At 41.3% G+C, this 12,477-nt stretch overlaps 1 long non-coding RNA gene across 3 annotated transcripts in view; it reads right to left on the bottom strand.

Moving 5' to 3' along the window:
- Positions 1–12,477, bottom strand: part of LOC119865422 — a 30,320-nt gene that overhangs the window by 5,667 nt on the left and 12,176 nt on the right. The window contains exons 4-5 of one of the 3 annotated variants that reach the window (XR_005377194.1): positions 8,072–8,143; positions 5,748–6,582 (exon numbers count right to left, since the gene is read on the bottom strand). The exons of 1 other annotated variant lie outside the window; for it this stretch is intronic. This is a non-coding gene — a long non-coding RNA (uncharacterized LOC119865422). Of the gene's footprint in view, positions 1–5,747; positions 6,583–7,367; positions 7,497–8,071; positions 8,144–12,477 lie in introns of those variants that run through there. One more of the 3 variants, XR_005377195.1, reaches the window with a different exon arrangement.

Here is a 12,477-nt window from a genome sequence, read left to right as displayed (position 1 = left end):
ACTAAAGAGAATGAAAGCACATGTTATGGACTGGGACAAAATTTTCAGAAATCACATGTCTATCAGAGAATTTGTACTCAGAATATATAAACAGTTCTTTTTTTTAAAGATTATTTTTAGACAGACAGAGAGAGAGAGAGAAAGAGAGAGAGAAAGCATGAGCAGGCAAGGGGCAGAGGGAGAGAGAGAGAGAGAGAATCTCAAGCAGACTCTCCTCTGAGCACAGAGCCTGACATGGGGCTTGATTCCACAAACCTGAGATCATGACCTGAGCTAAAAGCAAAAGTCAGACACTCAACCGACTGAGCCACCCAGATGCCCCTAAAAAAGAATTCTTAAAAAACAATAAGAAAACAAATAACCCAATAAAACAAAGCAAAAGATTTGAATAGATATTTAATTGAAGAAAATACATAGATAGCAAATAAATACGTGAAAAAAATGCTCAAGTATATTAGTTATTAGGGAAATGTACATTAAAGCCACAATAAGATACTACTATACACTTATTAGGATGGCTAAAAGTAAAAATAAAATTGATCCTTCCAAGGGTTGACAAGGAGGTGGGCCAACTGGCACTTTCACACATTGTTGGTAGGAATGTGGAATGATGTAGCTACTCTAGAAAACGGTTTGGCAATTCCTTCCTTCCTTCCTTCCTTCCTTCCTTCCTTCCTTCCTTCCTTCCTTCCTTCCTTCCTTCCTTCCTTCCTTTCTCTCTCTCTCTCTCTCTCTTTTTTTTTTTTTTTTTTGAAGAGAGAGACAATGGAGGGGTTGGGGGAGGGCCAGAGACAGAGGGAGAGAGAATCTTAAGCAGGCTCCAAGCCCAGCGCAGAGCCCAACTTGGGGCTCGATGCAGGGCTCAGTCTCACAATCCTGAGGTCATGACCTGAGCCTAAATCAAGAGCTTAACTGAGTCACCCAGGTGCCCAATTTGGCAATTTCTCGTAAAATAAACAGATACAAACCACAGGACTAGGAGTCCCGCTCCTAGGTATTGACTCTAGAGAGAAGAAAACTCAAGTTCACAGAAAAACCTATAATCCAAATGTTTATGGGAGCATCATTTAGAATCACCAACAACTGGAAACTACAACATCAATGGTTTTTAAATTCATTAGACAAGTGAAAGAAGCCAGAACTAAAGGTTTACATGATATATAATTCGATTTATAGGACACTCTGGAAAAGCCAAAACTATAGTATGGAGTTGCCAGAGCCTGGGGATGGGTGGAGGGTTTGACTCCAAAGAGGAGGAATCAAGGATGTTTTTGGAGTGAGGGACATCCTGATTGTGGTGATGGTTACATGACTTTATATATTTGTTAAAATTTATAGAATTATACACCCCAGGGATCCCTGGGTGGCGCAGTGGTTTGGCGCCTGCCTTTGGCCCAGGGTGCGATCCGGGAGACCCTGGATCGAGTCCCACGTCGGGCTCCCGGTGCATGGAGCCTGCTTCTCCCTCTGCCTGTGTCTCTGCCTCTCTCTCTCTCTGTGTGTGTGTGACTATCATAAACAAATTTTTAAAAATTAAAAAAAAAGAATTATACACCCCCAAAAAGGGGCAGTTAATTGTATATATACCAAGTTTTATTGTAAAAAATTTTTTATCTAAAAAACAACTCTGCAAGCAACAAAGGTGAAAAAAAAAATGGTCAGAGAACTACCCTAGGTTAGTGGTGAGGATTTAATGTTTACTCAGAATAATTGTGCTTTCGATAGTCAACCAATTGCACAATGAGTACAAGTGAACATTTTCCTGATACTATATTTACACTGCAGCTAAGGTGACCCTGACAGACATTCCCAAACACGGGGCAGCTGTATCCCCTCGCCTTTCCCAGCCAAGCTATCTGACACTCAAGATTCTGTGACCTCAGAAGAATTATGACTGCCCAGTCAAACAAAGTGTTGATAACGCCACACCCTGCACTTTTCACCTGAGCAAATGTCACCAAGATCTCATGTGCGCCATCTGCCTTGGTGACTATGCTGGGCCTGAATGCAGAGGCCACGGGAAGCTTCCATAACCTCCTTGCCAAATCCTCTCTGGCCTTGCCCACTGATCAGCCCCTACCCTGATGACAGGTGAGACCCAACCTGGGTGCCTCCCCTGAGCTGGGCTCACTTAGGACAGGCTGGATTTCGCACTCCATTTCTTTCCCTTGCAAAGCCTGGGTGTAATCCTGTGACCATTCATTGTTTAGAAATTAAAGGTCTCCTTGGGAGTCGTTTGTGTCCTTGCCAACACCCCGCCAGGCTTGCTACCACTATTCCTCTGCCAGCCCAAGGCTTTATACTGAGGCTTAGGGAAGTGAGAGAGAACTTCAGTGCACACATCCCATACTTAACCTCTTTGGTTCTTAAATTACCGACCTCCTGAAAAATCCACCAAAGTCCCAGGGAAACACCATGGAGTCCTGGCTGACTAGGAGAGTTTCTGCATTTTGGTAGTTTTCCAAAGTATATTGTATGAACTATTCTTCGTTGGAGTCTATCATAGGTCTGGATAATGAATAAGTTTCAAAAATGTAACTAGCAGAAATTCCAGTTGGATTTCCAGGGCTCATAGAATTGTGTTCTCTCTCTCTCTCTCCTCCTCACCCCCCAACTGCCACAGCGTGTATGAAAAACCGACCTGCCAAACTTGCCTTCCTGTAGAATTACCTCAGAAATGGAGCTGAGATTCCAGGGGTCCTGGCCTTGAGGAGAATCTAATCCAAGAAGACAAGCGGAACCGAGGAGCCTAGGAAGACTTAAAGTTGGCAGGAAAAAAATTCACAGCTAATTTGGGGGATAAACAGAAAAGTAGTTCTGCAAAATGTGAATACATTTTTTCCAAGCTCTCCAAGCAGAGGAAGGGGCCAGGGGGTGTATTTAAGGAGGGTAACTGCCCTTCCTACCTTAGCTTTCCTCTCTGAGGCTTAGCATTCAACAGCAATGGAAACATCCACAACGAAGATGGATATTCCCTGTCCTCGGACTCCTGTAGCTTAATTCCCACACATATCAGGTCTCCAACCATCATGGCAGGGCTTCTCACCAATTTTTTAAAATTCATTTTTTAAAAAAAATTTATTTATTTTTGAGGGGGACAGGGGAGGGGCAGAGGGAGAGAAAAGTCACAAGCAGACTCTATGCTGAGCATGGAGCCTGACTCAGGGCTTGATCCCCCAAATCTGAGATTAGGACCCAAGTCGAAACCAGGCATCTGGTCGCTTAACCGACTGCACCACCCAGATGCCCTTTAAGATCCATTCTGATTGTTCATGAACCTTTTTTACTTCTTCTATCAGCTTTGTGTCCTGAAATTTCACTTTGCCTGGCACGCCCTCCCTCTACCATAGCTAAAGGAGAACTAAAATGGGCTCTCTCTCCAGAGTGGGAAAGGACCCAGCTATGTGGGGTAGTATCTGTTCCTTCCTGTGCCATTAATGTTTAAACCCTTGTGTTTTTTTTAAAGATGTATTTATCTATTTGAGAGAGACAGAGAGAGCGAGAGCGAGAGAGAGAGAGAGAGAGAGAGAGAGAGAGAGAACACACACATGCAAGCAGGGGGGAGAGGGAGAGGGAGAGGGAGAATCTCAAGCAGACTCCCCATTGAGTGCTGAGCCCTGAGCCTACATGGGAACTCGATCCACAACCCTGAGATCATGACCCTGAGCTGCAATCAAGAGTCACACACTCAACTGACTGAGCCACCCAGGCACCCCCTAAACCCTTGCTTTTTAAAGGAAACATAATCCTGACATTTCTATCTCATTCACATTAGATTTAAGGAAGTATCTTTTTTAAGTGCAATGGGAACTGTGTGATGCCTGCCTTCTTGAGCATCTAGAAGGCTTCTTCTAGAAGACAAGTGTCTTCTTGGCAGCTTTTTTCATGAGCCCCTGCATGTCTTCTACTTCCCAAGTAGGAAGCAATATTTTCTCAGCCTATATTGGCTGCATGCGCGCGCGCGCACACACACACACACACACACACACAATTTAGTGAACATCAAGGAAGTTTAGTCCTGAATTTCCGTTAATGCTTTCTCTCACACGCCTATTTGGGAGCACTGAAATTTGAGAATTTAAGAGTCTTAGTGTGCGCAAACAATTCATTTGTGTAACATCAATGAGCTCATACTCCAGCAAGTCAAGTCACCAGGAAGCCACACATTTGAATTCCGTAGGTCACTGTGAGCCCCTTGTAGCAATCTGAGGATATGGGCTCTAGGGCCAGACTCCCTGCATTTGAATCCTACCTTAAACTCTTAAGTTGTAAATATTAAATGAGCTAAAGGTCTTTACCACAGTGCCTGGCTGTCACCGTTGAGTCCTCCTTAGCTGTCACCTCTAGGCTTTTGCATGCTTTTGGCACTCCTTTTGCCTTTCAATGTCCCTTGTGGAAAATACTCCTTTGTTAAATTCATGTGGGATGATTCAAGTTGGAAAACAAATCTCTCTCTCCTCATGAACAGATAGGCTTCTTTTAAGGAAGTAAATGGAAATGAACCACTGATTTTTAATTCTTTGCTCTGGCTGCCAGGAAGTTGGGGCTTATGTTCAATTGTGGTAACCATCCTGAGTTTAAGAATAATAGCTAAATAATAACTCTTGTTGAAAAAGACTAAAGCTAATGCTTAAGAGCATTTGTGAGTGGTCTTGTCTGATTATGTGCACTAGCTCCGGAAGGAGGGCTATTACTACTACTAAGTATACCTGAAATTAATAGGCAGGGTTTTTGGAACCACTTGCTTTATGCCTGTCCTGACCATGACCTATGGTATACTCTCCTGATGTAAACTAGATGAAAATATATTCTAATAGTGCTGATTTAGGCAGCTGTTAAAATTACACAGTAATTGTCCGTTCACACTGTGTTGAGTTACCGTGATGAATTTACTGCTATTGCAGAAGGAAAGAAACCAGCATTGATGAAACTAGGCCTTGATGAAGACTCATTAAGTCAAATAAACACAAGCAAAATACTCTGATGGACCATTTTCCTCTTTTGCCTATACTTCAGTGCTGTATAAAATATACAGCCAAGGTTTTCTGGGAAAGTTTCTGAGTCTCCACTTCCTCAGGAGCTTGCATATGAATATAAAGCAGATGAATGGCCAGGATCCTTGGCTGTACCCCAATAGTTACCAGGTACTCCAGACACCCCCAGCCAGAGGGCAGTCAAGAAGGGCTCACATTGGGATTATATATCCTGGATATTTCTGATGGGATGTATTTATAATTAATCATCTGAACAAGAATATCTTGGAGAGTGAAAGGGGGCACAATTAATAGCTTTTCCTGGGACCATAGGTATAAACATATTCTAGATAAGTCAGGATGTATGATCACCATGCCTCACTGGATAACATCAATGAAAACTGAGTAATTATGGCTCCTAGGGCACTGGGAAGGCTTTTGAGTTAAAATATTTCTGCATTGGGACACTTGGGTGGGTCAGTGATTGAGTGTCTGCCTTCGGCTCAGGTCATGACCCTGGGGTCCTGGGATCGAGTTCCACATCAGGCTCCCTGCTCAGTGGGCCATTTGCTTCTCCTTCTCCTTCTGCCATTCTTCCTGCTCATTCTCTCTCTCTCTCAAATAAATAAATAAAATCTTTAAAAAAAATGAAATGAGTTATCAAGCCATGAAGAGACATGGGAAACCCCAAATGCATATTATTAAGTGAAAGAAATCCATCTAAAAAGGCTATATATTGTTTATTTCCAACTACATGATGTGCTGGGAAAGGGAACATTTTAGAGACCATAGAAGGATCAGTTGTTGGCAAGAGTTAGGGAGGAGAGAAAGATGAATACATAGAGCACAGAAGATTTGTAGGGCAGTGAAACTATTTCATATAATACTACAATGGCGGGTACAGAAGCGTGTCATTACACATTTGTCAAAACCTATAGAATGTACGCCACTGAGAGTGAACCCTAATGTAAATTATGGACTTTAGGTGATAATGATGGGTCAGTGTGTGTTCATCAATTGTAACAAACGTAACATCTAGATGTCGAAGGTGGGGAGGCTGTGCGTATATGGTGGCAGGTGTGGGGTGTATAGGAAATCTCTGTACTTTCTGCTCAATATTGTTATGACCCGAAAACTGTTCTAAAAAAAAGAGAAGTCTATAAAAAAGAAGATAAATGAGGAGAAATACATACTGCCCATTGAATGATTTTACCAAATGATAAGCAGCAGTGACAGAGAAAGGAGATGCCAAGGTCAAAAATGACCAGCCTTAGCATTTTGCCTCTGCTGCCTCTACTAGTAGATGGGTCAGGAGATGTGGGAGGTGGATGCTTTGAGAGAAGTTAGGAAACTCATTTATTCGTTTTATACTGTCTGCCATACATTGTGGCCTCACCCAATTAAGAGGTTAGAAAACAGAACAAAACCAAAAACAGATGATAGGAACAATTGGGTGAGGATTATTAGCACCGTTATTTGGGTTTGTGGGAGGACTAGATCTCCTCTCTTGTCTGTAGGGTCTGGAGGTTGGCTCAGGGAGCTCCCCTTCCTGAGTATCCTCTGCAAAAGTACTTCTCCTGCCTTGATGACATATGCATTGGAGGAGTTTCTGGAAGAGATATTTAATAGCCTGTAATGATTTCTGAAGGAAATGAGACAGTGTTGCCAAAAACATCAGAGAACTAATAGTGTGGCAGCCTAAGCAGAAGGGTAAGGAATTGAGAAACAAAGAAGGAACTGAAATATCCTACTGGCTAAGGAAATCTAAGTCTGGGGCTTTGTCTGTGAGTTCCCAGGTAGCGGTGTTATTTCTCAAATGACTGTGATGAATTACTAATATACCGTAGAAACCATGTCGTCCTGACCATATGGGTCAAAGCTTCCTTTTAAAAACCCTGGCCCCAGATTCCCAGACACCTAGTATCTTAATGAAGATGAGCAGGAACTTTAACTTGTACACAGGGATGAATAATTTTCACATCATTTTCCGTGTGGCATCTTGCAGATGTACTTATTTTCTTTTTTTAAAAGTCACATGGAAGTTAAGCAGTCTCAAATATTTCTTGAAACATGTAAGCCACTGCTTCGGAATGGAAGTGCTCCTTTATGTATTATTTATTTGGAAAAGAATCTGCTTGTCCTAACTAAATTGCAAACTGGCACATAATACACATTTATTGGGGGTTAGAGGTATGTCTTTTATAACCTTATATCCCCAAAGAACCTAGCACAGAGCTCTGTACATTGTCAGCACTTAACAAATATTTGCTCAATCAATGCACAAAGGAATTAATACCAAACCCCAGTGGAGCTGGAAGGGACCCCAAGTGATCAGTGTACTTCCCCATCTGGAATGAGGTAAACAGACACGTGCACATGAAGGGTTCTTCCTTCCTGGATTTGCTTTTAATATGGGAACAACAGGGCCAGTCCCTCATTCTTGAGGATCCATGGGGGATTGGCAGTCACAAGCCAAGTTCCCAATTTACAGAGTGCTCCAAAACAGTTTGACATGGAGAAACTCTGTAAGGACAAAAGAGTTTCACTCATCAAAGGCTTTCAGCAGTCCCATCAGGCATTCAGAACAGCCCTTATTAAGTAACCATACAGGCGAGGCAACATAGGAGGTTCAAACAAAAATAAAATACGAGGAGATCAAAATCATGCCTTCTGAGAATTTGTACTCCCAACTGACATGCAGATCTATTAGACACACAGCCATTCCTTTTCCCATAAAGTTAACGAATGTAAGGCTAAACCAAAAGATTTTCTCAGTTTCATGGTTGGCCAAAGGGGGATTTTCTATAAGGTGAAGGGGACAAAATGAAAATACTCTACACACAGGTATCGTTAAAGAACTTACAGTGTGAGCCAGCAGTTCGTTTTGTTTCTTGACTTGTATAACCTGTGACTGATGACTGGTTAGTGACTAAGCAAGCCCAGAACACATGTAAGGAAATGATGATTATTTCTTATCAACAGAGATAAACGGGTCACTCTGATAGTAGTAATTAAGTGTGCTGTGTATTGGCACAACTCTAACTGAAAGTAGTATTTCTATGAAGGGATGTTGGGATTACTTGTAGTACATTCACTACCTGTAAGCAAGACTTTGGCCTTCTTCACCGCACGAGTGTTTCCGGGTCACACCATACACAATGCACCAGGTACTAGAGATAAAGAGATCAAGGACAGAGCAACCACCCTGTGGAAGAGGGTTTTGTACACAACATAAACCTCAGGGAACACAACCTAAGGGAAGCTGAGGAATTCAATTCTACAATGGGTTTTTTTCCCCTCTGAAAAGATAACACGTATATTGCTTCGTCTAACTGATTTCCTGCCTCCTGCCCCCACCCTCACTTCACCACAAACGGGGTCAAATAGACCCATGATTCAGAGATGATGATGTCATGGTCTCCAACACGATGGCATTTTTTTTAAAAGAACCTTATGTGATGTAAGCCACAAGGCTCAAGTTTGCTCTAAGTCTGTATATTGGAAACTACAATTTTGTATGTCTTTCTCCTGATAAATTTTCATTATTTAATTACATGTAGCAGTACCTAATAGCTACACATTATTGATTACACCTCCTAATTGAGCCTTGTAAAAACTTACATGAATTTTTTTAATATAGCATATTGTGACTGAATTGAGATATTATGTACTGAGAGAGAGAACACTGATTTGTTCGGCAAGCACTGTCAGATTATGCCTTATTTACTTTCAGTATCACTTTTTTGTTCTTTCTCTTCTAGTTCAGGCCTTTTTTTTTTAAATATTTTATTTATTTTTTCATGAGAGACACACACAGAGAGAGAGAGAGGCAGAGACACAGGCAGAGGGAGAAACAGGCTCCAAATGCAGGAAGACTGACGTGGGACTCGATCCCGGGTCTCCAGGATCACACCCTGGGCTGAAGGCGGTGCTAAACCACTGAGCCACCCGGGCTGCCCCTAGTTCAGTCTTAAAACAACTGTTTTCTATCTTAGAAGTAACAGATATGGCAGAAAACTTACAAAACAAATACAAACAGGTATATAAGTCACCAGAAATCCTGCCACGCTGAGACAGGCTCCGTTATGTTTGGCAAGGTCTTACATTGTGGGGTTTTTTCCATGTATATTTAGTGTATGCTGTTTGACAAAAATTGAATGCATTATACTTATAGCTTTGCACTTATTTTTCTCATGTAACAGCATATTGGGGGCTGTCTTCTCATGTCAACAAAGATTCTATTTCATGACTGCCCAGCATCAAAGTGTGTAATTCTTAAACTGCTACATGCTGCCTTGCCGTGATCCAGTGGAAATAGAGCCCCTCAAGCCAAGGTTTTATGTAGACCAAGAAGCCATTCTTTGCATTCTCAGTAGAGGGTCCTCCCCTTCGGAATGTGGGGCTCGTGATGCTGAGCGTGTCCTTGACCTTCTGGGCAGGATGGAGAGCTCTTCTATTTTCTCAGGCCTCTGCCTGATAAGGGTGATCAAACAGCAAGATTCAAGATTTATTACTTGGGAATCTAGTTTATTTGCAGTTGTTTAGAGCTTTCATTTGTGCTCTGATCCCTTTATCTAGTTGCTGCCTTATTCTAGAAACTCACTAACTGAAAGCAATACCAATCAACAAAACCCAAAAGGCTTTAGTTTGCACCCTATTTCCAATTCTCAATCAGTTGCTTTTCTTATTTATTGTTTCTCTTCTTGTGCTATTGCTACTATAGTGATCAATATTTCATATTAGCCCAGTGCTTTATTTCTGTCAAATGCATCTAAAACATGCTCGTTAATTGTTTGTTTGTTTTTTTAAGATTTTATTTATTTATTCATGAGAGACAGAGAGAGAGAGGCAGAGACAGAGGCAGAGGGAGAAGCAGGCTCCATCTAGGGAGCCCCATGTGACACCCAATCCTGGATCCAGACAACCGCTGAGCCACTCAGGCATCCCCAGAGTATAGGTTTTAGAAGTCCTAGAAAAACCTAGGTAACTGAAAATGATCCATTATTTTCAAACCATGACAGAAAACAGTAATAATGGCAATAGCTATTATTGTATTCATACCAAGCCTGTTCTACTTAAGCACTTCTCAGATTTCATTTCGTTAACTTCCCAAAACCACTCTAAAAGACCAGTGCTATGGGGGAGCCTGGCTGGTTTAGTCAGTGGAGTATTTGACTTAGTCTTGGGTTGTGAGTTCAAGCCCCACGTTAAGTGTAGATATTACTTAAAAATAAAATCTTAAAAAAAAAAGACAGTGCAATTATAAGCCCCATTACACAGATGAGGAAAATACAAGTGAGAGTTTCTTAGAAGCCTAATTTTTGACCATTTTTGCTACCGTTCTCCTCTAAGAAACTCAGGATGAATCTTAATGGTGATTGTCCCTTTCTAAAAGCTAACAGCGATACTATTAATAGTAATATGAGTCATCATTCACAGGAGCATCTACCATGAGGAAGGTACTTTGTTATTGCTGATCTTCATGTGATAGATTGTATCTGTAGCCACAATAACATCTCCCTTCCTTCCACATGCTCTTCTGCATTGTGACCTTGCCATTACCCCATCAAGAGAACTTGATTTCTCCACCCCCTTCAATCTCTATGGATCCTATGACCGCTTTGATCAAAAGAATATGGCAGAAATGACACTGGTTTCAGGACCCAGGCCTTAAGAGCCTAGTTCCTTCTCAGAATCCTTATAGTTGGAAATCAGTCACTATTTAAAATGTGTGACTGCCTTGGGGCCACCATGCTGTGTCAAGCCCAAGGTATCTGTAGAGGCCCCAGAGAAGGGGTCAACAAACTATAGTCCATTGGCCAAATCTAGCCCACCTCCTTTTTTGTACGGCCTTAGAGCTAAGAATGGTTTTTACATTTTTTAATGGTCAGGGGAAAAAAAAATCAAAAGAATATTTTTTGATATGTAAAAGTATACATGAAGTTTAAATTTCAATGTCATAAAGTTTTATTGAAACACAGCCATGTTCATTTATTTACCTTGTCATCTATAGCTGGTTTCATGCTAAAAGAACAGAGTGGAATAGTTGTGACAGAGATCGTGTGACCCTCAAAGCCTAAGATGTTTACTCTCTGGCTTTTTATAGGAAAAGTCTGCCTACTTTCCACCCTAGAGGATGAGAAGGAAAGGCCAGGAAGGACTAAGGCACTGATACATTTGAGTGCATGTTTACCTCTGAGCCGTGCACTCAGACCTCCAGCCCCAGCCAACTCAGCTGATGCCACATGGAAGAGACAAATTACCCAGCTGAGCCCTCCCCCAATTCCTGAACTACAATACTGAAATTGAAATAAATGGCTCTTTTAAGGCAGTAAGTCTTGAAGGGTTTATTCCTTAGCAGTTGATAACTGAAACATCTCACAATCTATCCCTACTAAAATAGACATTATCCAAATATTTAGATGAGGAAACAGGCTCAGAAAGAGTAAATAACTCATTCAAGGTCATACAGTTGATAAATAGGGAACTGGGATTTCAAGTCCGGTCATTTTGCTTCCTATGTTTTATTTATGACACTAACCCTCAAATATTCAACGTTTTTTCTCCTCATTCCCCATGTCAATCTTCTTTCATTCAAGAAATGTTTTTTGAGAATTGTCACCACATGTAAGCACTGCCCTAAGCTTTATGGGGAAACAGATGAATTCAGGTAGAATCTGAAATTTTTACTTAATGTTTTACTGGCTGAGAAGACCAAGAGTTATAATAATATGATAATACATGAAATATTTCAAATTCAAATTCAGCACACTTATTCTGAAGCTCATGATCAATAGAATCCCATTCTAGGTAATCAAGCTTTCGGAAACGCTCTGTATTTTATTTTAATGTCACAGTTTTAAGACTTTTTTTATTTTTAAAGATTATATTTATTTATTCATGAGAGACACAGAGAGAAAGAGAGAGAGAGAGAGAGAGAGGCAGAGACACAGACAGAGGGAGAAGCAGGCTCCCTGTGAGGGGCCTGACATGGGACTCGATCCCGCGTCTCCAGGATCATGCCTTGGACCAAAGGCAGGCGCTAAACTGCTGAACCACCCAGGGATCCCCCAAGACTTTTTTTTAAAGAACAAGTCAGCAGTCAGCCCTAGATGACTTAAAAGCTCATTTCACTTACCCACAAGATTAGTTACTGTTAACTGGTTGTTTCTTCTTCTTTTTTTTTTAACTTCAGATTAACCATCTTCTTCCACGTTCAAAACATATGTAACCACACCTGAATAAAAGTTACCTAGTTGGAAACCATTAGGATTGTAAAGCAATGAAAGCAGGAAGCAGAAGCCTAGTGAAAATGCTTTTGAGGGACCCGGGTAAGGAATGTGAAGGGAAGTACTATAGGACATTCTAAGTTGCCAGTCTTTCTCTGAGGTCTTTAGTAGAAATACATCACTGATTGAAGTAAAGATACGCTAAAGGGCTAGGAGATATGCTAAGACTGAGGCCACCATGTGGGTAAAAGCCATTTCCTTGTTTATCAAGGACC

Source organism: Canis lupus, chromosome 23 (assembly GCF_011100685.1).
Source record: "Canis lupus familiaris isolate Mischka breed German Shepherd chromosome 23, alternate assembly UU_Cfam_GSD_1.0, whole genome shotgun sequence".
NCBI classification, from domain to species: domain Eukaryota; kingdom Metazoa; phylum Chordata; class Mammalia; order Carnivora; family Canidae; genus Canis; species Canis lupus.
The sequence above is the reverse complement of the archived record's forward strand: the minus strand, read 5'-3'. Positions and strand labels throughout refer to the sequence as shown.